Source organism: Schistocerca americana, chromosome 7 (assembly GCF_021461395.2).
Source record: "Schistocerca americana isolate TAMUIC-IGC-003095 chromosome 7, iqSchAmer2.1, whole genome shotgun sequence".
NCBI lineage: Eukaryota > Metazoa > Arthropoda > Insecta > Orthoptera > Acrididae > Schistocerca > Schistocerca americana.
In genome coordinates, this window is record NC_060125.1 from 401,016,633 (window position 1) to 401,044,473 (window position 27,841).

Here is a 27,841-nt window from a genome sequence, read left to right on the forward strand (position 1 = left end):
AAATTTTCTAACCTACCTGCCCGATTAAGGGATCTGACATTCCACGCTCCGATCCGTAGAACGCCAGTTTTATTTCTCCTGATAACGACATCCTCTTGAGTAGTCCCCTCCAGGAGGTACGAATGGGGGACGATTATGCCTCCAGAACATTTTACCCAAGAGGACGCCATCATCATTTAGCCATAGAGTAAATCTGAATGCCCTCGGGACAAATTAAGGCTGTAGTTTGCCCTTGCTTTCAGCCGTTCGCAGTACCAGCACAGCAAGGCCGTTTTGGTTAGTGTTGCAAGGCCAGATCAGTCAATCATCGAGACTATTGCCCCTGCAAGTACTGAAAAGGCTGCTGCCCCTCTTCGGAACCACACGTTTGCCTGGCCTTTCAACAGATACCCCTCCGTTGTGGTTGCACCTACGGTACGGCCATCTGTATCGCTGAATCACGCAAGCTTCACCACCAACGGCAAGGTCCATGGTTCATGGGGGTAGGCTTGTAATGGTACGTTACACAAACCACTGTTGAAACAGATGTTGTCTAACATGGCCGCCATTAAACAACAAATCCGCAAGATGACTGCTAGCCATTCTTCTCTCTATTATAAGAGGACTGTCTTGTCGTATGAGATTACACAATATTTTAGCGGCGCTTATCAACTTAAGTTCACCGCAAAATCAGTTATCAATCTTCCTTCATTTTGCAAAAATAATCCTGAAATCCAGTGACTCATTTTTTCTAACATTACAAATTCAGGAAACTGAAGAAAATTGAGAAGGATTCCGACATATGAAAGCAGATTCCAGACGATTCGACAAGACAGTCGAGCTGAGTAGAGAAACGGCAGATTCCGATACTTAAGTATGAAAATCTGCCGTCACGAACGTACACGACTTGTTTGAGGAAGTGGGCACACTACCGCAAATTTGCCCGTGAGATCTGACACCAACCCAGTCATTAACGTAACTTCATGACTTACTTATACGAATGACTGCGAATTTTACTCGCATTGTAAAGGAACAAATTGATGAGAGATTAAAGAACAGTCGAGAAATAGTGATCACAATGATCACGGGTTAAAAGAACCATCTAAGAAAATTGATCACAGTTTAAATGAATAATCTGATAAAATAAAACTAAATTTTTCTCAAGTTGCCAAACAAAAATTAGAAAAAAATTGAAGAAATTTTTGGAAAGTTGTGGTATGTTCCTATGGGACCAAACTGCTGAGGTCATCTGGCCCTAGGCTTCCACACTACTTAATCCAACTTAAACGAACATACGCTAAAGACAACACACACACCCATGCCCGAGGGAGGACTCGAACCTCTGACGGGGGGAGCCGCGGGAGAAGTAAGAAGGCGCCCTCGACCGCGCAGCAATCTTGCGTGGCTGAAGATTTCAAAGAAACAGTCCTAAACAATTGATGACAAGGTAAAACTACAATCGGCAAGAGTGGATAACGAATATAACGCCGCAGAAAAAGACATTAACAAGTTAAAAAAGATGCAAATGATGCAGATGTAATGGACGCCTACCGTAAAACACCACGTATTATCATCCTTTATCGGATGATGTAAAGAAGTTGAAAACCACAGAAACAGAAATACCATCTAATGAATCAAATTTTACTCATCAAGTTAACAAATTGTCACCTGAGCAAAATCAGACAATATCTCAGAGCATGACTGCTCAAGGTGAAAAATTTAGCAAGATTTTCGATGAGTGCATTTCTGACAGAGAAAGACATTACACAAAAAGCCGTAAAAATAAGTAGCAGCAGCGGTCCAGGCTGCGAGTGCTGTAGTAGTATGTGAACCATGAACCGAGGGCGAAAGTATTCGCACAGAACTTGGTCAACTAAGACAGATTCTGTAAGATGATTTACGTGAGTGGCGTAGGGTCGTCGACACCCACACCCAGGTTGTTGTTGATGTTGTGGTATTCAGTCCTGAGACTGGTTTGATGCAGCTCTCCACGCTACCCTATCCTGTGCAAGCTTCTTCATCTCCCAGTACGTACTGCAGCCTACATCCTTCTGAATCTGCTTAGTGTATTCATCTCTTGGTCTCCCTCTATGAGTTTTACCCTCCACGGTGCCCTCCAATACTAAATTGGTGATCCCTTGATGCCTCAGAACATGTCCTAACAACCGATCCCTTCTTCTAGTCAAGTTGTACCACAAACTCCTCTTCTCCCCAATCCTATTCAATACCTCCTCATTAGTTATGTGATCTACCCATTTAATCATCAGCATTCTTCTGTAGCGCCACATTTCGAAAGCTTCTATTCTCTCCCTGTCCAAACTGTTTATCGTCCATGTTTCACTTCCATACATGGCTACACTCCATACAAATACTTTCAGAAACGACATCCTGACACTTAAATCTATACTCGATGTTAACAAATTTCTCTTCTTCAGAAACACTTTCCTTTTCATTGCCAGTCCACATTTTATATCCTCTCTACGTCGACCATTATCAGTAATTTTGCTCCCCAAGTAGCAAACCTCCTTTACTAGTTTAAGTGTCTCATTTCCTAATCTAATACCCTCAGCATCATCCGACTTAATTCGACTACATTCCATTATCCGGAAAAGAAATTACTCACATCCCTTAGTTTTCATTCGCAGTTCCAAAGGAATACTGCCTAAGACATGGAATGAGAGGCAAAATATTCACAACCAGGTAAGAGACCTAAAATAACATATTAAACAAATAAAGAACACACCGAGTGAAACAATACACATGACCACTCACACAACACAGTATACGCAAATGTTCCACCACACAAAAAACATATTCCGAATGATGTAGGAACTAGTAGCGCAGGTGGTGGATGTAGTATGATTATGCAGTAGCTGCACCTACACTGACAACCACACTTCTGGAAGAGAAATTTCTGAGGCACAATCAGTTTCAAGTATAAATGCCGGAAAAATATTACTCACATCCCGTAATTTTCATTCGCTGTTCCAAAGGAATACTGCCTTAAAGACATGGAATGAGAGGCAAATCTTGTCCAACCTTGTCCAACAATTTCAATCGGCATTCTTAAACAGATATTGGTCGCCTCACATTGACGCTCGTCTGAGAAGAGAAGTATTTAATCATGAGGCCTAAAATCCAAACCAAGGATACTTCCAAAAATATATGAGGAAAAAACGTTATTGGAATAATGCCACAAAGACGTGACAGGAATACTAAAACGGAAATTGTCAGTTAGCATTTGATAAAAGCTCATCCACGGACCGGAAGACTCAGTGAAAAATTCTCTATCAGTTTAGGACTCTCTTATTTAATTCTAGAAGACGACTAAGATTCCAATGGCGACAGTGACGCAGTAGACCGGAAATCAACAAGGCAACGGATGGTATCATGCTGGTAACAGCGGTGGTGCCATACCGGTTCCACATCAAAGAAATGTCAACTCGCAAAATCATCATCAAAACGGTTCTGGTTAAGCACGTACGAACAAGAATAACCACAATCAGTATCACCCTGGGTATCAGAGTAATAGACATATAAATAGTAGGGGCTTTGGGGGCAACGAGAACATAGCAACGGGGATCAGTGGCACCCTAATGTTCGGGGATCAATACCGACAAAGTATTCCCAGTCACCTCCCGGATGGCAAAATCAACAACAGCAGCAACAACATCATACTGAATCAGCAAGTTTAGCTGAGGCACCGGAAGACGACCTCAGTCAGGTATTAAACTAGAGGCAGTCCTATCCTGCTCCCGGATATCGACCACGGAATGGAATGGAAGCGAAACGAATGACGTCGTGAGGAACATGATTCGTTACAACGAAGGGATGGACATCAGAGAAGAATTATGTAATGATCGTATGTCAACTGTAGAGTGTTATGCAGAACAGACATAGCCAGCATTATACGCAGTAGTGGAATGTATACCGACAGCTATAGTTTTTGACACGGGGTTGCAATTAAATGTTCTTGCTTCACATTTTTTTCAATAACATATGTGAAATAAAAACGTTTCCGACCTTGCTAGTGCAGAAATGTATAGTCTCAGGAGCCGCTGGTTCACGGACACAAAGGGTTGAAAATCAGGCACAGATGGACGTGTTGTTTGAAAACAGAGCCATAGAATGAACGGATTTAATAGGTAAGGATTTGTCTGTGTCCTGTATATCGGTATGCAGTTTCTACGAGGGGGCGACGCAGAGTTCATCCTCCGGAGTGGAACACGCGATTTAATTGTTGGGCGGGGTGGGAGGTGAAGGGGGGGGGGGTGGAGAGAGTAATTATTTTGAAATTCATAGGCACTAAGACACTTCAACGCTGCTGATGTGGACAGAACTTTAAATTAAAGATAATAGCCACCAAAGTTCTGTGGGCAAACAGTAGTGCAAACTCGTGTCAATTGATGTAAATTCACATTTAATTGGCATAAGTGAAGTTATCGTTAAGGAGCAAGAATCACAATACCTTAAAAAACGCCAGAAAACTGTGCAGTCTGGACAGTTATTGTCATTCATAAACGTGTTTTCACGAAGACCGGCAGACATCAAAGGTTACGCTTACAAGATGAATGTCGTTCCCCTTGAGGCTTTTACCTGACAAACCTATTCCACTCCATAAGCTAAGATGGAGGCGTATGCAAAATGCGTAAATAATAGAAACATCGGTGTCACCGTACAGCAGTCCACTTTAGCAGTCACTAAGGCAGGAACGGGTATGGATTTGGTTCTGTACGCATGCAACACAAATAAGAGTATAATACCTGTTACTACCAGACCGCCCGCATCTCGTGGTCGTGCGGTAGCGTTCTCGCTTCCCACGCCCAGGATCCCGGGTTCGATTCCCGGCGGGCGGGGATTTTCTCTGCCTCGTGATGGCTGGGTGTTGTGTGATGTCCTTAGGTTAGTTACGTTTAAGTAGTTCTAAGTTCTAGGGGACTGATGACCATAGATGTTAAGTCCCATAGTGCTCAGAGCCATTTGAACCATTTTGAACTACCAGACCAGAAATGCTCAAAGAACAACTTTATGGATTCCATAGAGTAAAATTCTTTCCCACTATCCAGATGTTCGTTACTGCAGTTTGCATTGTCGGAAGAGTCCCGAAAGTATAATGCGTTCATTTTCTCCGGACGTAACAGTTTGAAGTTCTATCTTTTGGATTAAAACTTAGCTCTACCGTATTTATTCCAGCTCTTGAGACTTTCTTAGACACTGATTAGTTACACAAAATTACAGTATATGTTGATGACATATTGATTGCAACAGCTACGTGGAAAGAGCATATTTTATTGTTGAAAAGGGTACTTATGAAAACATCAGAATCACTTGTCACTGACTTGACGAACCAAAATCTGCCAAGGAACAAATAAAATTCTTAGGCCTGGTCATAACCTCTTCCGGTATTGTACCTCACCCAGAGAAAATATGTCCGACAAAAAACTTTCCTCCTCCTACTACAAAATGATACAGGGCTATTACAAATGATTGAAGCGATATCATAAATACACTGTAGCTCCATTCATTGACATATGGTCACGACACACTGCAGATACGTAGAAAAACTCATAAAGTTTTGTTCGGCTGAAGCCGCACTTCAGGTTTCTGCCGCCAGAGCGCTCGAGAGCGCAGTGTGACAAAATGGCGACAGGAGACGAGAAAGCGTATGTCGTGCTTGAAATGCACTCACATCAGTCAGTCATAACAGTGCAACGACACTTCAGGACGAAGTTCAACAAAGATCCACCAACTGCTAACTCCATTCAGCGATGGTATGCGCGGTTTTAAGCTTCTGGATGCCTCTGTAAGGGGAAATCAACGGGTCGGCATGCAGTGAGAGAAGAAACGGTTGAACGTGTGCGGGCAAGTTTCACGCGTAGCCCGCGGAAGTCGACGAATAAAGCAAGCAGGGAGCTAAACGTACCACAGCCGACGGTTTGGAAAATCTTACGGAAAAGGCTAAAGCAGAAGCCTTACCGTTTGAACTCATTGATGGGGACATGCTGCGCCGAGTGTGGGAGGAACTTGATTATCGGCTTGATGTCTGCCGAATCACTAAAGGGGCACATATCGAACATTTGTGAATGCCTAAAAAAACTTTTTGAGTTTTTGTATGTGTATGTAAAGCATTGTGAAAATATCTCAAATAATAAAGTTATTGTAGAGCTGTGAAATCGCCTCAATCATTTGTAATAACCCTGTAGTTACAGGAATTTTATGGCCTCATATCATTTTTCAGAAAATTTATCCTATCCATGTGATGAACAATCACAAGCTATTGAAATTGTTGAAGAAAAATGAAAATGTTCCCTGGGCATGGTCATAAACATCCCAGGAAGCTTTTGATAGCATAAAGAAAGCAGTTGTAACTTCTAATGTACTTCACCGTCCAAACATGAGTAAAGACTTTCGTATTGCACCAGACGCGTCCTGCTCAGGACTCAGCCCATCCTCTTTCGAGTAATAGAGATTGAAGGGAAGGCTGAAATACGCATCATTAGCTTCGAGTTTTCTGCTAACATGTAATTTGGTTAATCTTTGATGGTGTCTTTTCTTGCAGAAGTATGATTTTGAGGTTATTTATAATAAAGCTAGTGAAAATATAATTGCAGATGCATTTTCAAGGTTGTCTCAGAGGTTACCCAAATTTATTGAGGTTGTAGAACAATAAAATGATTCTAAGATATACCTAATGAAAGAAACAGTGCACCGCAAGTATCGTCTTGAGATGTGTGCATAAGAAAACACGGACCACAGATGGAAGAAGGTAATACAAGACATTTAACACCAGATCAACCACAACACAGAAAAATTTTACAGGCTATACAATAGTTATTCGTTCTATCACCTTACTGCGGAATCCGAACCGTGGCATGTTTTATACCACAAGCCCATGAAGACCACCTCATTTCATACACTCAGTTGTCATGGAGGCATGTGAGAATAGAGAAATGTTAACAAAAAAACATCGTATTTTTATCACCCAATTCTGCACTGACGCGTGCATCAATTATAGAGAACTTTCCACTTCTGTTAAAGCGCTAAGAAAATAAACACATTTACTAAGATACCATTTATTTATGTGGGAAAATGGTACGACAATGTCAATTGCTGTTATCTCTCCACGTTTAGTTGTCAGGGGATGCTGACAAAATAAGTCACATCAGGAGAAGGTTGAAAACGTTAATATGTAACTGCATATTTTTAATTATTTTGTACCTACAAATAGAATTAGTGGTGACATCTAGTAGTTGGCTAAAAATGTACATTTCAAGCATAGACACCATCTTTCCCGTGTAACGAAAATACACGGCCCAAATTAACCAAAGAAGTGTTGTGGAGAAAATATTTATTTTCTTGCAAGTCTAGTGTACGAAGACATAGTGTTAAGCGCCTGACTAAACTAGAAGTCTTCTGCCCTGTGCAGATTCATAAGTCTGCAGCTCGTGGTCGTGCGGTAGCGTTCTCGGGTCCCGCGCCCGGGTTTCCGGGTTCGATTTCCGGCGGGGTCAGGGATTTTCTCTGCCTCGTGATGACTGGGTGTTGTGTGATGTCCTTAGGTTAGTTAGGTTTAAGTAGTTCTAAGTTCTAAGGGACCGATTAACGTAGATGTTAAGTCCCAGAGCCAGCCAGCCAGATTCATAAATAAGAACGTGTTCAAACAAGGTGCATAAATTATACCTAACTTTATCCATTACTTCGAGAAACTAATAAAAACAAATGATTATTTAGGTAACAGGGTATAATATTATGTTTGCTAATTTGCACTAACATATGTGAGACATAAAATAAGACTTCGTGTACAATTTCATTGGATTTCTTTGTGTACATATCTATATCAATGGTGTTGTAGACTAACAAGCCATGTGTCGCATATGCGAAACTTGAGATTGTGGTAGAGACAGTTTTTCATTTCCTATTCATAACTTGCCGGCCGGAGTGGCCGTGCGGTTCGAGGCGCTACAGTCTGTATGATGTCCTTAGGTTAGTTAGGTTTCATTAGTTCAAAGTTCTAGGCGACTGATGACCTCAGAAGTGATGGCCGTGCGGTTCTAGGCGCTACAGTCGGAACCGCGCGACTGCTACGGTCGCAGGTTCGAATCCTGCCTCGGGTATGGATGTGTCTGATGACTTTAGGTTAGTTGGGTTTAAGTAGTTCTAAGTTCTAGGGGACTGATGGCCTCAGAAGTTAAGTCCCATAGTGCTCCGAGCCATTTGAACCTATTCATAACTTATTGTGTCATTCGGTTTTTCTGAGATTTTGTCTTTTACATTTTTCCTTTTTGTTCTTTTAGGAGCCTTGTATGACGCTATTGGTGGAACTAGAAAACCTGGAGTCCTAATCTTTTGCATAAAAATAATTTTAACGATTAGAGTATCGGGGCAATACAAATGTACCTTACCGAAATGTTCCACTCTTGGATATCTTTAAATCTGCTTTTTTAAAGAAACAAATTGTATCCTATCATTTTAAAAGAGACAAAAACCTTGTATAGTAAACCATACACCGTAAATAACTGTCACGATCTGCTCTAATATCGAAAACAGTACTAGCTACTCCTAAAACTCAACTTGTATGTGTAACCGCAAGGACAATGTAAATAAGAAATGCACTTTCGTAGAAAATGTGGACAGCCAAAGACGGTTTAATAAAACAAAATGTGCTACTGAAGAGAAATAAGAGAACGTAATCAAATATGTTGCTCATCTCTGCCCTGCTCTTGAGGTTAGAAACAAGTGACGAACTCGCAAACACAGTATCCTGTGAAGCGGCGGGATGCAGCAAACATGGGCACAACTTCTACGACGTTTGCACCAATAAACACGCAGTAAACCTGTGGCAGATCGCTGGTGTAAAGTGCTGTCAACAACAAACGAGCTGTACTACAAAGACTGACTGTCACAGCGCTGCGATAAGTGCGTGGTAGGATTTTGAAACAGTTATCTGTTCTCGACTGAGTAATGTATATACGAAAAACCGCTCGAGTGCACACGGAAATTAATTTGCTTTGAGGTTAAAACATTGAATAACGAACTTCCGTCGCAGGAAACAAACTACATTAGTTTGAACAGTATGGCTTGTGAAACCACGGACACGTATCAGTACCAACATCAAATCCTATACCTACAAACCGTGATCCCATGAAATAACTGTAAACACATTTTACTCTGAATGAAAACACTATAGGTTAGGTTTTACATTGACTGTTATTGACATTAAATGAAACAACAAGCTTACTGTTACCAGTCACTGTATATTTACCTCCACTGTTTATTTATTTCCACTGTCGTAACACGCTTACTGTCATTTTTTGTAATCAAATATGGTCATATTTGTTTGCAAAATATGACAGTATACATATGATGTGTTACCACAGTGAAAGGAACCTGTGACTACTGGAGACAATGCCACAAGTTCCTCCAAAAAATCGTAACACATCACACACAAATGTCATACTAACAAATATAAATCCACCTGATGATGGAGGTTTCAAACTCTGAAAGGCGCCGTGGAGATAAATAAACAGTGACTGGTAATAGTAAAGTTGTTGTCTCAGTTAACATATTTTACGTTAACAAGCAATTTGACAGAGATAATTATGGGCAGCTTAGCGCTTTACCGTCATTATCTTACAGTTGAGACTGCTGTTTTGTCTTTCATAATTGAACTCGGTCGTTCGATGGAGGGATTTGGCAACACTACTGCTGCATGCCTACACAGCCGCTACCGGCAGTAGTCTGTGGTAGCGATAGCAACGATGCCACAACGTAGGTCCGATCTGCTAGGTTGGCACTACGAGAGACACAGACGGCAGCGCCCTCTAGCCGGTGCTGTCGAGGTCTGCGAGCTCCGCGACTGCTTCAGCCCATTTCATCAGGTGCAGCCAGCCAGCACACTTCGCTTCAGCATCGCACCTACGTACAAAGTAATGTAATTGTTTATCACAAAATTCTGTATCCCGCCTGGAAGGTGGCGCATGGGTGGGAACAGGAGCAGGAAAAAATACTAATCTCTCGGTGTTGCAATTACGTGGTTTACTGGCGCAAAAACAAGGTGATAAACGATTACATAGCTTTGTACGTAGGTGCGATGCTGAAGCGTAGTGTCCCGGCTGGCTGCACCTGATGAAATGGGCTGAAGCTGTCGCGGAGCTCGTAGACCTCAACAGCACTGGCTAGAGCGCGCTGTCGTCGTTGTCTCTCGTAGTGCCAACCTAGAAGATCGGACCTACGTTGAGACATCGTTGCTATCGTTACCACATAGTCAACAGAGCCCGCGACAACTGATCCGGTCAATTGCTGGCCAGCGGCATCTGACTGTAGGGGACGAGACGCCTCTCACTCCTCCGTGCCACGCCACACCGACCGTCGCCGAGTGTCAAATCAACTAACCCGCAAGAAACAAAATTGCATCGCCAGTCTATTGTAAAAACATGTACCGTCTGGATTGAACGAGTCAGCATAATGATGTACGAGGGTTGGAACTTTAATAGTGGCAACTAGTTATTTACAGCTCGTACAAAATAGATACGTGTTTCAAAGATTGACTGACCTGCAAAGTAGTCACCAGCATGGTGTATAACCCGTTGCCAGCGATGTGGAAGTCGTAGGATACTCTTAACAGTGACAGTTGTGTTGACACTTCGAGCGGCCCGGTCTGTTGTCCGACGAATTTGTAGTCGTTCTGAAGCGAATGCCGTGAAGTGTTTCCTTCAGTTTAGAAATCGAGTTGATTTCCTGCGGGATGAAGTCAGGGGAGTGCAGTAGTGGTATAGCACAGTCAAACAAATCGGTAACAGCTTGCACTGTACGTGCTTGAGCGTTGTCCTGCAAAATGGTGGTCACGTCCTGCAGAAAGTGTCATCACTTCTGTCTCTATACTGTTCATTTTTGGAACACAACCTACGACCTGCTTAGGGACAGAAGTGATGACACTTTCTGCAGGACCTGGCCACCATTTTGCAGGACAATGCTCAAGCACGTACAGTGAAAGCTGTTACTGATTTGTTTGGCAGATGCTAAGTGCTATACCACCCCTGACGTAAGCCCTCGTGAGTTCAGCTCGATTTCTAAACTGAAGGAAACACTTCACGGCATTCGCTTCATAACTGCTACAAATTCGTCGGGCAATAGACCGCATCGTTCAAACTGTTAACACAAGTGGCACTGCTAAGAGTGACCTACGACTTTCACATCGCTGACAACGGGTTATACAAAATGCTGGTGATCACTTTGAAGGTCAGTAAATCTTTGAAACACGTATTTCGTTTGTACGAGCTCTAGATAGATAGTTGCTATTTTAAAGTTCCAACCCTCGTATATAGCAAAAATACCCTTCAAAGCTCAATAAATTCTGATAAAGCAAACAAAACTGAGGGAACTACACGCCGTTTGTTAAAAAGCGAAATTATAGAACTTATAACGAAAAACAAAAGGGAAGATTTGTTTACTTGCCAATAATTGTATACCTATCAACATATAAAATCAAATTATATACACTGAATGGCGAAAGCAACTGGTACACCTCCGTAATATCGTTTAGGGCCCCCGCGAGCACGCAGTATCGCAACACGACATGCTATGAATTCGACTGTTGTCTGACATAATGCTGGAGGGAATTGACCTCTTGAATCCTGCAGGGCTTTCCATAAATCCGTAAGAGCACGAGGGTGTGGAGATATCTTTTGAACAGCATGTTGCGAGGCATCCCAGATATGCTCAATAATGTTCGTGTCTTGGTAATTTGGTGGCCACTGAAAGTGTTTAAACTCAGAAGAGTGTTCCTGGAATACTCTGTAGCAATTCTGGACGTGTGGGGTGTCGCTGTCTCCTCTTGGAATTGCCCACGTCCGCCGGAATGTATAATGGACATGAATGGATGCAGTTGATCTGAAAGGATGCTTACACTCGTGTCACCTGTCAGAGCCTTACCTAGACGTATCAGGGGTCCCATATCACTCCATCTGCGCACATCCGACACCATTAGAGAGCCTCCACCAGCTTGAACAGTCTCCTGCTGACATGCATATTCCGTGGATTCACGGGGTTGTCTCCATACCCGTACACGTCCATCCGCTCGATACAATTTGAAACGAGACTCGTCCGACCAGGCAATATGCTTCAACTCATCAATAGTTCAATGTCGGTGTTGACGGGTCCAGGCGATGTGCAAAGCTTTGTGTCGTGCAGTCATCAAAGGTACACAAGTGGATCATCCGCTCCGAAAGCCCATACCGATGATGTTTCGTTGAATGGTCCACCATTTAACTCTGCAGAAATTTGTGGAAGGGTTGGAATTCTGTCACTTTGAACAATTCTCTTCTGTTGAGGTTGATCCCGATCTTGCAGGATTTTTTTCCGGCCACAGCGATGTCGGAGATTTTATGTTTTACCGGATTCCTGATATTCAAGGAACTCTTGTGAAAAGGTCGTACGGGAAAACCCCTACTTTATTGCTACCTCGGAGATGCTGTGTCCCACCGCTCGTGCGCCGACAGTAACACCACTTTCATATTAACTTAAATCTTGATAACGTGCCATTGTAGCAGCAGTAACCGATCTAACAAGTGTGCCAGACACTTGTTGTATTATGTAGGCGTTGCCGACCGCAACGTCGTTTTCTGCCTGTTTACATACCCTGTATTTGAATAAGTATGCGTAACACGTTTCTATGACGCTTCAGTCCGTATAACCACAACTGTTCTCATATTTACATAAATAAATGTACTTGTCGTTTGATTTGTTTTTAAAGGCACAGCGAAACTTTAAAAGTAAACATATATGCTGCAAATAATAATCAAACATTGCAACCGAACTAAATTTTTGTCAACTGAATTCAGTTTTATGGACATTTCTATGCACAATAGTTTCAAGCATTCGAAGGAAAATGCAGTACTGCTTGAAGAAAGACATCTCATTTTAACTACAAAAATAATTCATAATAATTTACTTGCATGAATGTGCACTCTTTTATTAAAGAAACATTTCGTGTTATTTGTAGAATATATAATAATACGTGCATGAACTGCGCTCCTCATCGACGGATAACATTCAATAAGTACATGAACAAAAAGAGAATAATAAGCGTTGCAGCTGAAGAACGAAGTACCCAGATTACAAAGGGTTTAACAGAGAGATGTTGTCTTTCTTCCCGAATGTTCAGTCTGTACATTGAAGAGAAAAAGATGGAAATGAAAGACAGATTGAGTAACGGGAATCAAATACAAGGTGAAACAATATCAATGATAAGATCCGCTGGTGACATTGCTATCATCAGTCAACCCAAGGAAAGGAACTAAAAGGAATGAAGAAGCTGTCACCCACCCAATAATGATTAGAGTAAACAGAAGAAAGTTGAAACTAATCAACAGCAGCGGATATGAGATCAGTGAGAAACCTGGGATTCATCATTCGTGATCACGATGTAGATGAAGTTAAGAAATTCTGCTATTATGGAAGCGAAATAACACATGATGGACAAAACAAGGAGGACATCTACAATAGACTAGAAAATGAGAGCATCTCTGACCAAAAATAGTCTGTTGGTGTCAAAAAAATGTTCAAATGTGTGTGAGATCTTATAGGACTTAACTGCTAAGATCAGCAGTCCCGAAGCTTACACACTACGTAACCTAAATCATCCCAAGGGCAAACACACACACCCATACCCGAGGGAGGACTCGAACCTCCGCCAGTATCAGCCGCACAGTCCATGACTGCAGCGCCTCAGACCGCTCGGCTAATCCCACGCGGCCTGTTGGTGTCAAACATGGGCTTAAAATGGGGAACAAATTTCCTAAATTCCTTAGAATATACGCTCAGACAATAGGAAAATGAATAAACAGAGAAGTGAAACGTTTGAAATGTGGCGCTACAGAAGGATGTTGAAAACTAGGTGAACTTGAAAAATGGATATTAATATTTCTTTGCAAAGTTAACCAATGATTCTGCTGTGGTGTGTATAAAAAACTCTGAGTCTGAGATATTACTATCGTGACTACTAGCGAGCAGCTGGCCGTGGTGGCCGAGCGGTTCTAGGCGCTTCAGTCAGGAACCGCGTGACCGCTACGGCCACAGGTTCGAATCCTGCCTCGGGCGTGGATATGTGTGACGTCCTTAGGTTACCAGAATGAGATTTCCACTCTGCAGCGGAGTGTGCGCTGATATGAAACATTCTGTCGTACTTGGGTAACTCAGACGGTAGAGCACTTACCCGCGAAAGGCATAGGTCCCGAGTTCGAGTCTCGGTCCGGCACACAGTTTTAATCTGCCACGAAGTTTCATATCAGCGCACACTCCGCTGCAGAGTGAAAATCTCATTCTAGAAATAACCCCCAGGCTGTGGCTAAGCCATGTCTCCGTATTATCCTTTCTTCCAGGAGTGCTAGTTGTGCAAGGTTCGCAGGAGAGCTTCTGTGAAGTTTGGAAGGTAGTAGACGAGGTACTGGCAGAAGTAAAGCTGTGAGGACGGGACGTGAGTCGTTCTTGGGTAGCTCAGATAGTAGAGCACTTGCCCCTGAAAGGCAAAGGTCCCGACTTCGAGTCTCCATCCGGCACACAGTTTAAATCTGCCAGGAAGTTTTGTCCTAAGGTTAGTTATGTTGACCTCAGCTGATGACCTCAGCTGTTAAGTCCCAGAGTGCTCAGAGCCATTTGAGCCTACTAGCAAGCTAACAGTTGTTGAGAGAAGTCGGGAGTGATCGGAGGCAGCCTGCGATGGAAAGAAGCCGCGCGACATGAGAGGTCGCAGCCTGTCGTGATCGTGCACTCAGATACTTGAGAATTGATTTCTTTATGATTTGTAGTAAGAGTAATTAATTTCTATTTCTTTTTGGTCTTAATCAATATTCTATTATTGTCAGAGATGCAAAGTCACATATTTCTGTACGCCTTTCAACAGAGCAAACAGTAATTACAAATAGATACGGGTTATAAAAATACAGTTACCAAATCAGTTTAAAACTGTTAAAGTACTCGTAAGAAATGAGGAGGTTTTCGCAGAACCGGCGAGGAAATGGCCATGTGGAGAACACCGACGAGAAGAAGGGACCGGATGATAGTCCATTTGTTAAGTGATCAATGAACCACTTACATGGTACTGGGGGAGCTGTATTGTATAAAATTTTTAGAGGATGTCAGTGATTGGAATACATTGAAGAAATTATTGAGGACGTTGATTGCAAGTGCAACTCTGAGATGAAGAAGTTGGTACACAATATAACTTCGTGGCTGGCTCCATCAAACTAGTCCGAAGACTGATAGCACACCCTACCGAAAACGGCAATGCACGCTGCTTGAGATGTGACACGTAATACCCTTTGCTCTTTTACCTCGCAATACGAACGAGCAAGGAAGGGGATGGGGGTGGGGTGTCGAGCGCCGGCGGAAGTGGAATTTCTTGTTGGTAGTTCCATCATCTGCCGTAGAACCGTAGTAGACACCACGAATTTAGAATTGGCCTTAATTTTTTTCTGAGGAACACGTAACAGATAACATGGATGTGCATGATGTCCCATACCGATCCTCTTATTTTTCTTACGGTACTATCAAATTGTCGCGTAGCTGGTAGCGATACGAATACCACAAAAAACGAAACAACACTACAGATACTTACTCATATACAAAACATCTGTCTTGCACACTACTGATTAACTTAGAAATGGACATTGCACTTACTCATTAATTGCAAATGTTTTAATTGTCAAAGCATAGCGTGAGAAAGCTAAGCACAGAGATAGAATCAGGAGGCTGTAGATTCGGACGAGGGTGATTTGGCCTCCAGCCAATGGGAAACTAGCAATTTGAATAAAGAATCTTTACCTCCAGAAATCAGCCTTGTTCCGGCTCTACTGCTGGTAAGGTCAAGCTGAAGATACTTTTTGTAGCTGACCTCCTGTTGGTATGTCGTAAGAAGCTGAAAAATGAGTAACGCAGTCTTTTATAGGACTCTCGATGTGTTATTTCTGGTTCATTTGGTGAATGAAGTGACAAGTGTCGATGTAATTGTTATAATGTTTGTGGAATGAGGTCCTAAGTGAGCAGTAGCTCTTTCTACTAATGCTGACCATCAGTCTTGCACTTTACAGGACGAGCTTCAGAGTGTAAAATGGTGGTATTTAAGAAAGCGGGTGAAGATATCTCTTTGAAAACAATTTTGCGAAGTGGAGATAAATTTTGAAGCAGTTTTCTTTGTGTTAGGGTCTTGACTACCAATTCGCAGCTTTTCTTGTGTAGCACGGTAACTGCTTAAAACACGTAGCTTTGACAACCGTCGTGGTAGCGAACATTCAGGAAAGATAATAAAAAGGGGTCTAGAATGCTTTTATTTTATTTTTAGATGAATTCTCCGAATCTTTTCCGATGCTTGTGACCGTGCCATGTGTACAAGTAATTTTAGAAAGAATGCAGTAACGGTCAGAATATCACGATTAATGAGTGTTAAATTGTGTTCAGGGAGTATTAGAGGTAGCATGAATTGCAGGATAGATATTTACTCGATTAATTTGAGTGTGTGGTTGACTCTGTCTGTGGCTTGTGGTGGATGCATTCTGCTGCCAATGTGTGTGGATTAAATAGTTCTGAGCACTGTGGGACTTGACATCTGAAGTCATCAGTTCCCTAGAACTACTTAAGACTAACTAACCTAAGGACATCACACACATCCATGCCCGAGGCAGGATTCGAACCTGCGACCAACGTGTGTGAGCAAGTGGTAGGCAGCCAGCTAATAATACGTTGTCCTAACCTATTTAAAGTAATATGGGACATTCTGATACTGGGAATGCGTGAATTCTGTGTATTTTTGAATTTGTTTCATTGTGAGGGAGAGATAGCCATACGATTAGCGAAGCCAGAAGTGGTGCCTGTGGCCATAGTTTATCAGGTACTGTCCTCCTCCTTCGATTTCACTATCAGAACTATAACAGCCTTAAGCTACATATAAGGTGACATTCATGCGAATTTTGCGTGAATGATAGCAGTTTTGAGCATTCCAGCAAAAAATGCATAGTGCGCGCTGTCCTTTCACATCATTAGTTCTAATGATAATATTTTTCTATACAATTAATCGAAATCAAAGTTTGGTGTGTGAACGATTGTTGGCTTATTAATTCAACCTCTTTCACTCGCTTCACAAGCTTACATAAATAACGCACCCTGAGGGATATCTGACGCAGAGATTTCGCATGACCTACGCTAACGGAGTTACTCTTATCGATAGTCCGCGGCTGTTTTCGATATGCGTATCTGTAAGTGTTACTGGTTGAAATTTTGCTGTTCTGAGAGAGTTCCTCCCTATTTATGATAGTGTGACCATGGATAAGAGACCGATTAATAGAAATTCATTTACTAGTAGTTTCATATAACTAAAGTTTACGTCATGTCGATTAATAAATACTGTTGATTTAAGTCCATGCAGTACAGATTCAGAGAGAAAGTTGTTTGATGCAATAAAGGAAGTTAATTCAAGCTAATGACCTATTGCTCATAACAATTCATAGCTCCCTCTTTATTAATTGGTCGATGCAAATCAAATACATCTTACTTGGGCGAAAGGGGTTAAATGAAATTAAATCATACAATTAATAAAATTCCGATGGTTCAATTTAGTGCATTTTGCAAGCAAGCGATTAGCTACCTCTATGCTGAATGCGTTGATTGGAGGTTTGATTAGCGTTATCAGTTGTGTTTCTTAACTTATTAATTCCAGAGATCATGAAAAGTAATTTAAAGTCGGGCCATTGAGAATAATTAAAAAGAATCTTAGTACCGTGACCTGGCAAGAGGCAATCTCTTATCTCAGCGAGTGCCACAGGAAGGTTCAGAGATAATAATTACGGCACAAACAAATTGCTTCATTTATCTGTAGCGAAACGAAGAGGTAAATAAATTTTAATTACGAACCCATGACGTAAATGTGCAAACTTACAATGAAAGTCCCAAAGGGTTCGATTATTGGCCAATAATCGAACCCTTAATGATGTACAATTTTATTTGTATCAGAAGGCAAAATTAAGGTGATATAAGCACTATTGTGAAGCTGAGCAACGACGTATCAACAGCAAAAACAGTAAATGACGTTTTCACTTAATTTACTGACTGGTTTTAAAACAAATAGGCTAGCTTTTAACTTTGAAGAGGCGTAGCTCTCCTAGTTTTATATTGTCGATAATATCACACATCCTAGTAACCTAGTATACTAACAAGAAATAATAAACAGCGTACACAGTTCAAAGGTCGTAGGTGCCCACACTGATGAGAATTGAAATGAAAAACCCATGTATTAGACTTTCTCAAGTACTAGGTTCAGCTTCTTTTACCAAAAGTTAATTGCTAGCTTTCGGCTTATATGTCAGTGAGTTAACATATTTTGCCTATCTTCTTTTACTATGAAGCCGAGCAAAGAATTGTCAACAGTGAAAATAGTAAATGATGTTTTTGTGTAAATTTGACTGGTTTTAAAAAAAATTGGCTCCGAAACAGCTTCCCATCGTCTCGGAATGGATAATTACAAATCCCATTCGGTTTTCAAGGGAATCCTATACCATTATTCCTGAAAGATGTTGGCAAGTACAGAAAATGATGAAAGAGGATAACAGAGATTACGCGCTGCTCTCTCTAAAGTTGATCACAAACACCCAATAATGTTGAGTGCTGGTGACTGTGGTGACTAGGCGAGATGCAACGATACGCACTCGTGCTCACAAAACTAGTCATGAGCGGATGCGAGCTATGTGATCAGCAGCCTGTCGTAATGAGATGAAGAAGTTGGCACAAGAGAGTAATTTGTGGCGGACCGCATCAAACTAATCAGTAGACGGATAACTGATAAACGAAAACAAATCATTCCATCTCAACTTCATCGACGCGCAAGGCGCCGAAGTGGCGTCAAATAGAAAGACTTCCAGAGAGTGGCCGAACACGTCCATACGGGTTTTCCCGGTCAGTAATATCCATCGACCATTTCGTTTTGCTATTGAGACAGTAAACGTGTGTGTGTATGAGAGAGAGAGAGAGAGACAGAGAGAGAGAGAGAGATAGAGAGAGAGAGAGAAAGAGAGAGAGAAATAGTTCATATGGCTCTGAGCACTGTGGGACTCAACTGCTGAGGTCATTAGTCCCCTAGAACTTAGAACTAGTTAATCCTAACTAACCTAAGGATATCACACACATCCATGCTCGAGGCAGGATTCGAACCTGCGACCGTAGTGGTCACGCGGTTCCAGACAGTAGCGCCTAGAACCGCTCGGCCACTCCGGCCGGCCTTGAGAGAGAGAGAGAGAGAGAGTGAGAGAGAGAGAGAGAGAGAGAGAGAGAGCTGCTTGTCACGCGGGACACAGTCAAACTAGTCACTTAGCTGACTGGAAACACCTTAGTGAACGAAAGGATTATTCTGGTTATGTGGGCGTCTGTAAATGAAATTTCTCAGGCTTTTGCTGATATGATAGTTGGTGTCTCACACACTGTTGCAATCAGTGACTAAATAATGGTTTATCACAAGAATATCTGATAGACAGATGGATGATGATGATGATGATGATGTTTCGTTTGTGGGCCGCTCAACTGTGCGGTCTAATCGTTCAAATGGCTCTGAGCACTATGGGACTTAACTTCCGAGGTCATCAGTCCCCTAGAACTTAGAACTGCCTAAACCTAAGTAACGTAAGGACGTCACACACATCCAGGCCCGAGGCATGGTTCGAACCTGCGAACGTAGCGGTCTCGCGGTTCCAGACTGTAGCGCCTAGAACCGCTCGACCACCCCGGCCGGCTATGCGATCATCAGCGCCCGTCCACATTCCCAATCTGTACACAGTCCAATTTATCCACTTTCATGAATGGTGATGGAATGATAGGACAACGCAAACATCCAGTCCCTGGGCAGAGAAACGCACCCGGGATCCATGATCCAGAAGCAGATCAATGGGTGCCTTTTGCCAATCTACCGTGATGACAGGAGTCTACACGGTTGCCTGAATTCTAAGCACCAATATCCGACATTTCCATTCAGGTGGTCTGGAGTACACGGTCATCTTCACACTGCGATTTTCGTGTGATTACTTTCCAGTGCTGTCTGTTTATGCTTTATACAAAGACGGAAAGTTAATTATTACAAGTGTTACGGCTTAAAGTCAAGCGCCGGCACGCTAGTCGGGAACTAGAGAGGACCGATAGCTGTGAGAAGACGTCAGCCAAACGCACACTGGCCTACCCCACTCCAGGACGAAAACGCCGACAGCCGTGGCCCGCCCGCCCGACTGGTCGCGGTCCTGTTCAATAGTAGCTTCAGAACGAGCGACTTGGGTCGAAGCATCAACGATAGTTACTTCGCTTGTACTGTCCTTGTAGCATAGACTTATGATCGTTTATACTAAAGATGATTGCTTATTTTGATATGGCCCTTTGCTTGAGGCACTTCTGTGTTATTGTCAAAGTTCAGTACTGTCATTTCCTTTTTTGTAATATAACTCATTAATACTATTTGTTTGAACGTTGTCCAGCGATCCGAGAAAGCAGGTTTCCTAGACACCCCGTATTTGACGACAAGCAGACATAATAACAAGAACTTGCCTCCTTTTTAAGCATGTGTGTACTTGTGGCTGCAATGGGGCTTACTGTTGCTGGTTTGCACACAAAGAGATATTCGTGGAAATGGGTTCCATTTCATTATAGCGTAGTACAAAAATGTCGAATCAGTTATCACAGTAGTGAGAGGCGCCAAATTGGCTGAAAAATACCGCGTCGCCGTGGAACGAGGGCTGACGTCATATAGATTTTTGTGATTATGTGACACCGTGTTTACAATACAAGAGACAGATTTTAGTGTGGGAGTATGCTGTCACTCCATGAATTGAATGTATAGGAGCGTATAAAAGTATAAAAAACATCCACATTGCCTGTGCATACAATAGAACAACTGAAACAGTTGTTATTCGAGTAACAGACGAGAGACATAAGAGACATCGTTTTGTTTGTGTTGTAGATGAGCATTCAACTAAAAATATGAGAGATCTACAATTCAATTTACGATACGATACGAAACGACAGATGAAAGGTAGTTAATTTGTCTGTAAGGAAGCAGCGGTGTGAATTTGAGTTACTGTAAAAGAGTTGTATTGGTGTCTTCTGACAATTAGAATTGTATTTTGATTTGTAAAAACACAGATAACGCCTATTACATTTCAGTGTCCCCGCACGAGCTAGAATCAACATTATATCAGTGTTTCCATTGTACAATGAAAGATTTCCTCCCAGATTCTGAACAGTGACAATGTAAGAACGTTTCTCAGTTTTTAGAGACTCGGAATTCGTTCCCTAGAGATGATTTGTGCATATCAGATAAATTGAAAAGTAATTTCATCACTGAAAATTATTGTTTGATGATGTATCGATAACCGGAGACAATTATAAAACTTACGGAAGTAGAACGAGAAAATAGTTTGCCACAGGAAGTTAGTAATTTGATCTTATCGTTTTCTAAAACAAAACTGCCACGTCCAGCGATCATAGCGAAGCCTCTGGAGTGAGGATTCTAAATTTTTGCAGTCAACTCACGTTACATTCCATGTTATGTGACTTCCGTATAACGTAAGGATTGGCCATAAGCTCACAGCAGAGCCATTACTTTCCACTACAGACAGATTCGCCCTACAAGTGCCTCGAATTTCCTACACACACTTCATAGTTGTCTTATCAATATGCTTTTCGTGCGTGAAATGAAGTTGGATTATAGCTTTGAAGACCTCCATTCAACGACATTTCGCCGGTCAGCGACGTGATTCACAGCACACATGTCGAAACTTTTTTAGTTATTGGAAAAGAATGGACAGCTATCGCAAATTGTGAGGTTTAACGTATTTTCAAGTATTTGTTACAATATGTTCTAGAGAGGAGGAAGGTAAATCAGAGACAACTCGCCGACATCGAGGTCATTAGAGACGTAGCACAAGCTCGGGTTGTTTCAATGATTGGGAAGGAAATTGGCAGTGCCCTTTCAAATGAAGCCTCCTGACAATTTCTTGCAGCAACCTAGGGATGGCCGGCGGCGGATTTGAGCCGTTGTCCTCCAGAATGCGAGTCCAGTGAGTTAACCACTGCGGCACCTCCCTTGGTAGAATATATTGTGCTGCGACTGCATTGTAAGATAGCAGCGAAGCATTTCATTGTTATTGATATTGTTCCAAAAATACTTCGAATTAGAAGCTACCGCTTCAGTCTGGAGCCGGGCGACCGCTACGGTCGCAGGTTCGAATCGTGCCTCGGCCATGGATGTGTGTGGTGTCCTTAGGTTAGTTAGGTTTAAGTAGTTCTAAGTTCTAGGGGACTGATGACCGCAGCAGTTAAGTCCCATAGTGCTCAGAGCCATAGAAGCTACGATTAAGCTTTCCATAAACTGCCTGTTTCTGAGAGAAAACTGAATACACAGATTTCGAAAACTTTCTCCTCTTATAACATATACTTCAGACAATGTATTCAATTGCTGAGCAAAACCGACTGCTGGCTGGCCTTGTGTTAAGCATATGAACAGTATCGCGAAACATAACATAAAACACGAAAGGCCGGCCGGTGTGGCCGTGCGGTTCCAGGCGCTTCAGTTTGGAACCGCGTGACCGCTACGGTCGCAGGTTCGAATCCTGCTTAGGGCATGGATGTGTGTGATGCCCTTACGTTAGTTAGGTTTAAGTAGTTCTAAGTTCTAGGGGACTGATGACCTCAGAAGTTAAGTCCCGTAGTGCTCAGAGCCGTTTGAACCATTTGAAGCAAACAAGACATACATTATGCTAAACAACAGATGATTAAACACTGCACTGGGTGGCGCCTGGTTCGTTAAGACAGTTTAACTAGGTAGTCATTGAGTCAAGTACTCTGGCCCTAAAAATGTGGATAATGCAAGGTGAACTGATCTAACGCTGAGCAGACTTTGACTGATCGAATCAACTGAAGTTTCTCTACATAAGTGCAGCTGAGAGCGAGTGCCGATTGAGATCTGTACGCCCTGACAATTCCGGAGCGGCAATACGCTACCCTGTCTACTTCGTGCGGCGAGATGTGTGCGGCGGAGGGGGTGAAACGTAGAGCCGACACCTGTGAATCGATCGCGACCACGAAGGAAATGAAAAAATCTCACAGTCTATGGAAAGATCACAATTTACCCTTTATCAGAGCCCTGAAATCACGGTAGATTTCAGTGTGTGACACACTCGTTTGCTGGTCGTGCCAAGGACCAATTTGGCTCACTTGTATGACAGAGCGCGCAAGGATACCAAACGTCAAGACTGCTACACAAAAGTCACACTGTCGGTACGGTAAGAACGTCACTAGAGGCTTCCCAGTCCAAACTACTCGCAAGTGAAGTACCAACCACACATATCACAGCTTCGACCAGAAGTGCTAACCAAACCAAAATCCCGCATTCAAGTGCTTCCTACCTATCCAGAAAAAAATTCCCTTTTCCCACAAAGTGCACAAACAACAGCACCTTCACACCGTCTTGAGCCAATCACAAGGCCCTAGATGCGCTAAATCTCCCCTCCCAAACGATAGCATTAACTCATATCGGAGCAGAGCAAGAGTTAAGAAACGTGCGTCTCTGGAAAAAGAAAGGAACCTCCAGTTACTACCTTTTTAAGTTTTCGTGGAGGGGGAAAAGATGATTTTCTCCAAAGTCGTGACTCTTCCCATAGCAACAAGCGAACAGATACAATCTCAAAGATCTTTATCTAAATCGCCTTCCTCTTAGAGCTACTTACTCCTGTAAAGATTCCATCTCCAAACGTTTCTCAGATGTCAGATTTTTCTTATACAACAGGGGTAGCCGAGGGAAGTGGCTCACTGGCCTTCTTGCAATACCAGCGAACACGAAAACATGTGAATTTAATATGCCTGGCTCTGCATACAAAGCCTGGCTTATGCCTCCTCTGTCTGGACGCGTTCCTTTAGACCATCGTCCCTGCTCAGTATTCTACTGGCACTGCGACAGGTACTGCAGCATTGTTCTGCTGGAGCCGTATCCTCATGAGGGGCTGCTCTGTCTGTCCCGTACTGCTGTGGACTTGTCTCGTAAGATATTTGCTCGCCCTCAGTTGCTTTCAACTCCCAACAAGCCATTTCTACGAGCTAAAAATCATAAAAATACCTCAAGCTTTTAGCGCCATACAAGGCTCCATCAACGTCTGCTCAGGCCGTTAACTTTCTGGACTGTCGCTCAAGGTGCGTCAGGTTGTAATAAAATCCTTAATCATCTTCTGTATGCGAAAAATAGTTGAGAGTGAAGCTTGTCCACTCTCAGTTATAAAGAAACTGAAAACATTCCTTTAAAAGTCATTATAAATATTCTGTATTAACATAAAGTATAAAATGAATTTCAATCTCCAAAATAAAGTGTTCCAGATAGCTTCTCCCAGAGTCACAGTTATAAACCTCGGAGAAACTCAACTGCACGCTATTCTGCCTCAAATAAGAATGGCCCAGCGCTTCATAACTGACTGATTAACAGCCAACAAATAGAACTAAACACAGAGGCAAGGTTCTTATTCACTGCGCCTGCAGTGCTCTCTTTCATTATGTCCCTGTACAGTGAAGGTGAATTATTTACGATAGCAGAAAAGATATGAGAACGTTACATATTAATATACAGCAGATTAGTAATTTATACCAAATGCAGGAAATGTATACGAAATGAACCTCCTTCTGCTGTATGTTGGTCACGACAATGAAAATTTGAGTTGGACCGGTACTCGAACCTAGATTTCCCACCTTTCACGAGCAGGCACCTTAACTGTTCTGAATGACGGTCAGACTCAGACTCCCATACGTCGTCTTCCATGTGTCCCAACCTGCATTCGTATTTTACGTGTATTTTCGTCCTGAAAAACATTTTTATTAACAGCGAGGGCCTGGTATTTTAGAATAAATAACAAACTGAAGTGCGTGCGCCATTAAGTCCGACGGAACATGGCTTAGTACATTTTAATAATAGGGGAATTCCTATTTCGTGATTGTATCACATGTTCCTTATTGTTGTTTCCTCAGTTTTTCTTTATTCATTGCTCTGTTATTCGTAAGCAAACAATAATATTCAACATTTCCGCGTATTTATCGTGTCCATTTTACGTTCAAGCCATAAATACACTGCAAAATAAATATCACATGGAGAGATTCAAAGAGTTGAATAAATGTGAAACAAAGCCAAAAAACCTTAAAAATGTAATTGATTCTCATATGCAGACTCTAACGTCGACAGAAACTTTGCACAAATATCTAATATAAAGCTGTAATTTGTAAAATTTATATCATACTAGCAGCGGTGTCTGTTAAACTGAAGGTCAAGAGGGGTGAACAACATAACACCCACCAAACAGTTGGGTGTCATAGGCATATACTATCATGGTATTAATGTTAGTTTAAAGGAGAAGATTATCAGAAGAAAATAACCACTAAAGCTCACATAAACACACATACACACAGTTTCCACTGGTTTCATGAAGGGATCGTTGACGACCATTTACCCCCACATCTCTCCCAATCAAAATATTCTTTGAGTACAAATTGAAGTGTTTTAAAGAATTAAAAACATTTCTAGTATTTTTATTTTTAATCTTCGTTGATCCCTAGGGAAACTAGAGGAAACACTAGTACTGCTTCTTCTTATGACTATCTGACTGGAAATATAATTTTTTGGAAATCCGCATAAAATAGAAAAAAGGTCTCAATGAGTCGTATGTATCTCATATCTGGATATGAACACTGCTATTTTCAAAGTATATTCTGTATTCACATTTAAACATTCTTTTAGATTGTTTCATATTTCCGGTAGTAGAATTACAATTTTTAATGTCTTGAGAAACAGTTAACATATACTGGGGTGACAAGTCATCGGATAGCGATGTGCACATATACAGATGGCGATAATATCGCGTACATAAGGTATAAAAAGGTAGTGCATTGGAGGGGCTCTCATTTGTTTTAGATGATTCAAGTGGAAAGGTTTCCAATGTGACCATGGCGGCACGACGGTAATTAACAAAGTGATTCAAATGGCTCTGAGCACTATGGGACTCAACTGCTGAGGTCATTAGTCCCCTAGACCTTAGAACTAGTTAAACCTAACTAACCTAAGGACATCACAAACATCCATGCCCGAGGCAGGATTCGATCCTGCGACCGTAGCGGTCTTGCGGTTCCAGACTGCAGCGCCTTTAACCGCACGGCCACTTCGGCCGGCGGTAATTAACAGATTTGAACGCGGAGTGCTAGGAACTAGACGCATGGGACATTCTGTTTCGGTAACCGTTAGGGAATATTCCGAGATCCGCAGTGTCAACAGTGCGCAGAGGATACCAAATTTCGGGCGTTTAACGAACGCAGGACAGTGAGCCGAAGTTTATCGTCGGTGGACAATTGCAGCCGACGGCGTTTGCTAACAGCACGACATCTTCTGCAGTGCCTCTTATGGGCTCGTGACCATATCGGTTGAACCCTAGGTGGCTGTAAACCGTGGCGAGGTCAGATGAGCCATATTTCAGTTTCTAAAAGCTGGAAATGGTTTCGTTGGGCTACTTGCATATCGTTTGCAGCTATTCGCAGACTTAATGTTCCGAAATAAATAGAAATTTTGTGAACAACAATGCATCACGTCACCGGACCACAATTGTACGCCATCGGTGGGAACAATTTTATCCAAATGTCGAGCCAATAATTTGGCCACCCAGCTCGGCCGGCATGAATTCCATCGAACATTTGTGGGGATAATCGATAGGTCAATTCTAAAACAAAATTATGCACCGGCAACACTTTCGCAGTTATGGACAGCCTTACAGGCAGTATGGTTCAGTATTTCTACATGGGACCTCCAACGAGTTAAGTCCATGCCACGTCGAGTTTCTGCACTACATTGGGCAACGGGAGGTACAACACGATATAAGGAAGTATATCACCCCAGTGTATACTACTTACAAAATTTATTCTGGCTGCATGAAAACATGGATAGGCCCCCAATCAGTCGTCAATTCTCGCTCTATTGATTTAGTAGGTTGTATTAAGTTACTACAATGCCTGTTTTCACATAAGATTAGCGTAATTTTGAGCAGGTTGCGTCACCAACGCTAGTAATAAATAACACAGTAGGTTTGCAAAACCAATCTTTTCCTGTGGTAGGAAGTTCTGTTGAAAACGTGGGTTCTCAAATTCAAATGGCCCCGAGCACTATGCGACTTAACTTCTCAGGTCATCAGTCGCCTAGAACTTGGCACTAATTAAACCTAACTAACCTAAGGACATCACACACATCCATGCCCGAGGCAGGATTCGAACCTGCGACCGTAGCGGTCGCTCGGCTCCAGACTGTAGCGCCTAGAAGCGCACGGCCACCCCGGCCGGCGTGGGTTGTCAACTAGGTACTAACAGCTTTCTAGCAAGAGGTCGATACCGTGAACCTTGTAAACACTTCAAAGCCGCCCATGACAGCTTTTTCATTCATAAGGCTTCACTCTGCCTTAAACAACCTCAAGAGCAGGAGCTCAGAAGGGGCCTGTGATTGGTTGGATACAGATGACCGTTAGTCCGAAATTGTCCCACATAATAAGCTGTGTGAGTTTCATACCTTTCTGACTTTCACTAGGAAATTCACTCAGTCGCAAACCACGAAATCATTCTTTCAGTTGTAAAACTGGAAGTATGAACTGACGTCTTTCGTGCATTTCGTACACTGTATGAAAGACGTTTAAGTAGATCTGAAATCATCTGTTTCGAACATGATATTTTGAATGACAACAGCTTTAGAGCATCATACAGATGATATGGTTCCTCCTGAGAAAGGGTTTCGTGATTTACATATCGTGCAAGCTACCAGCTTGGAGGGAAAAAT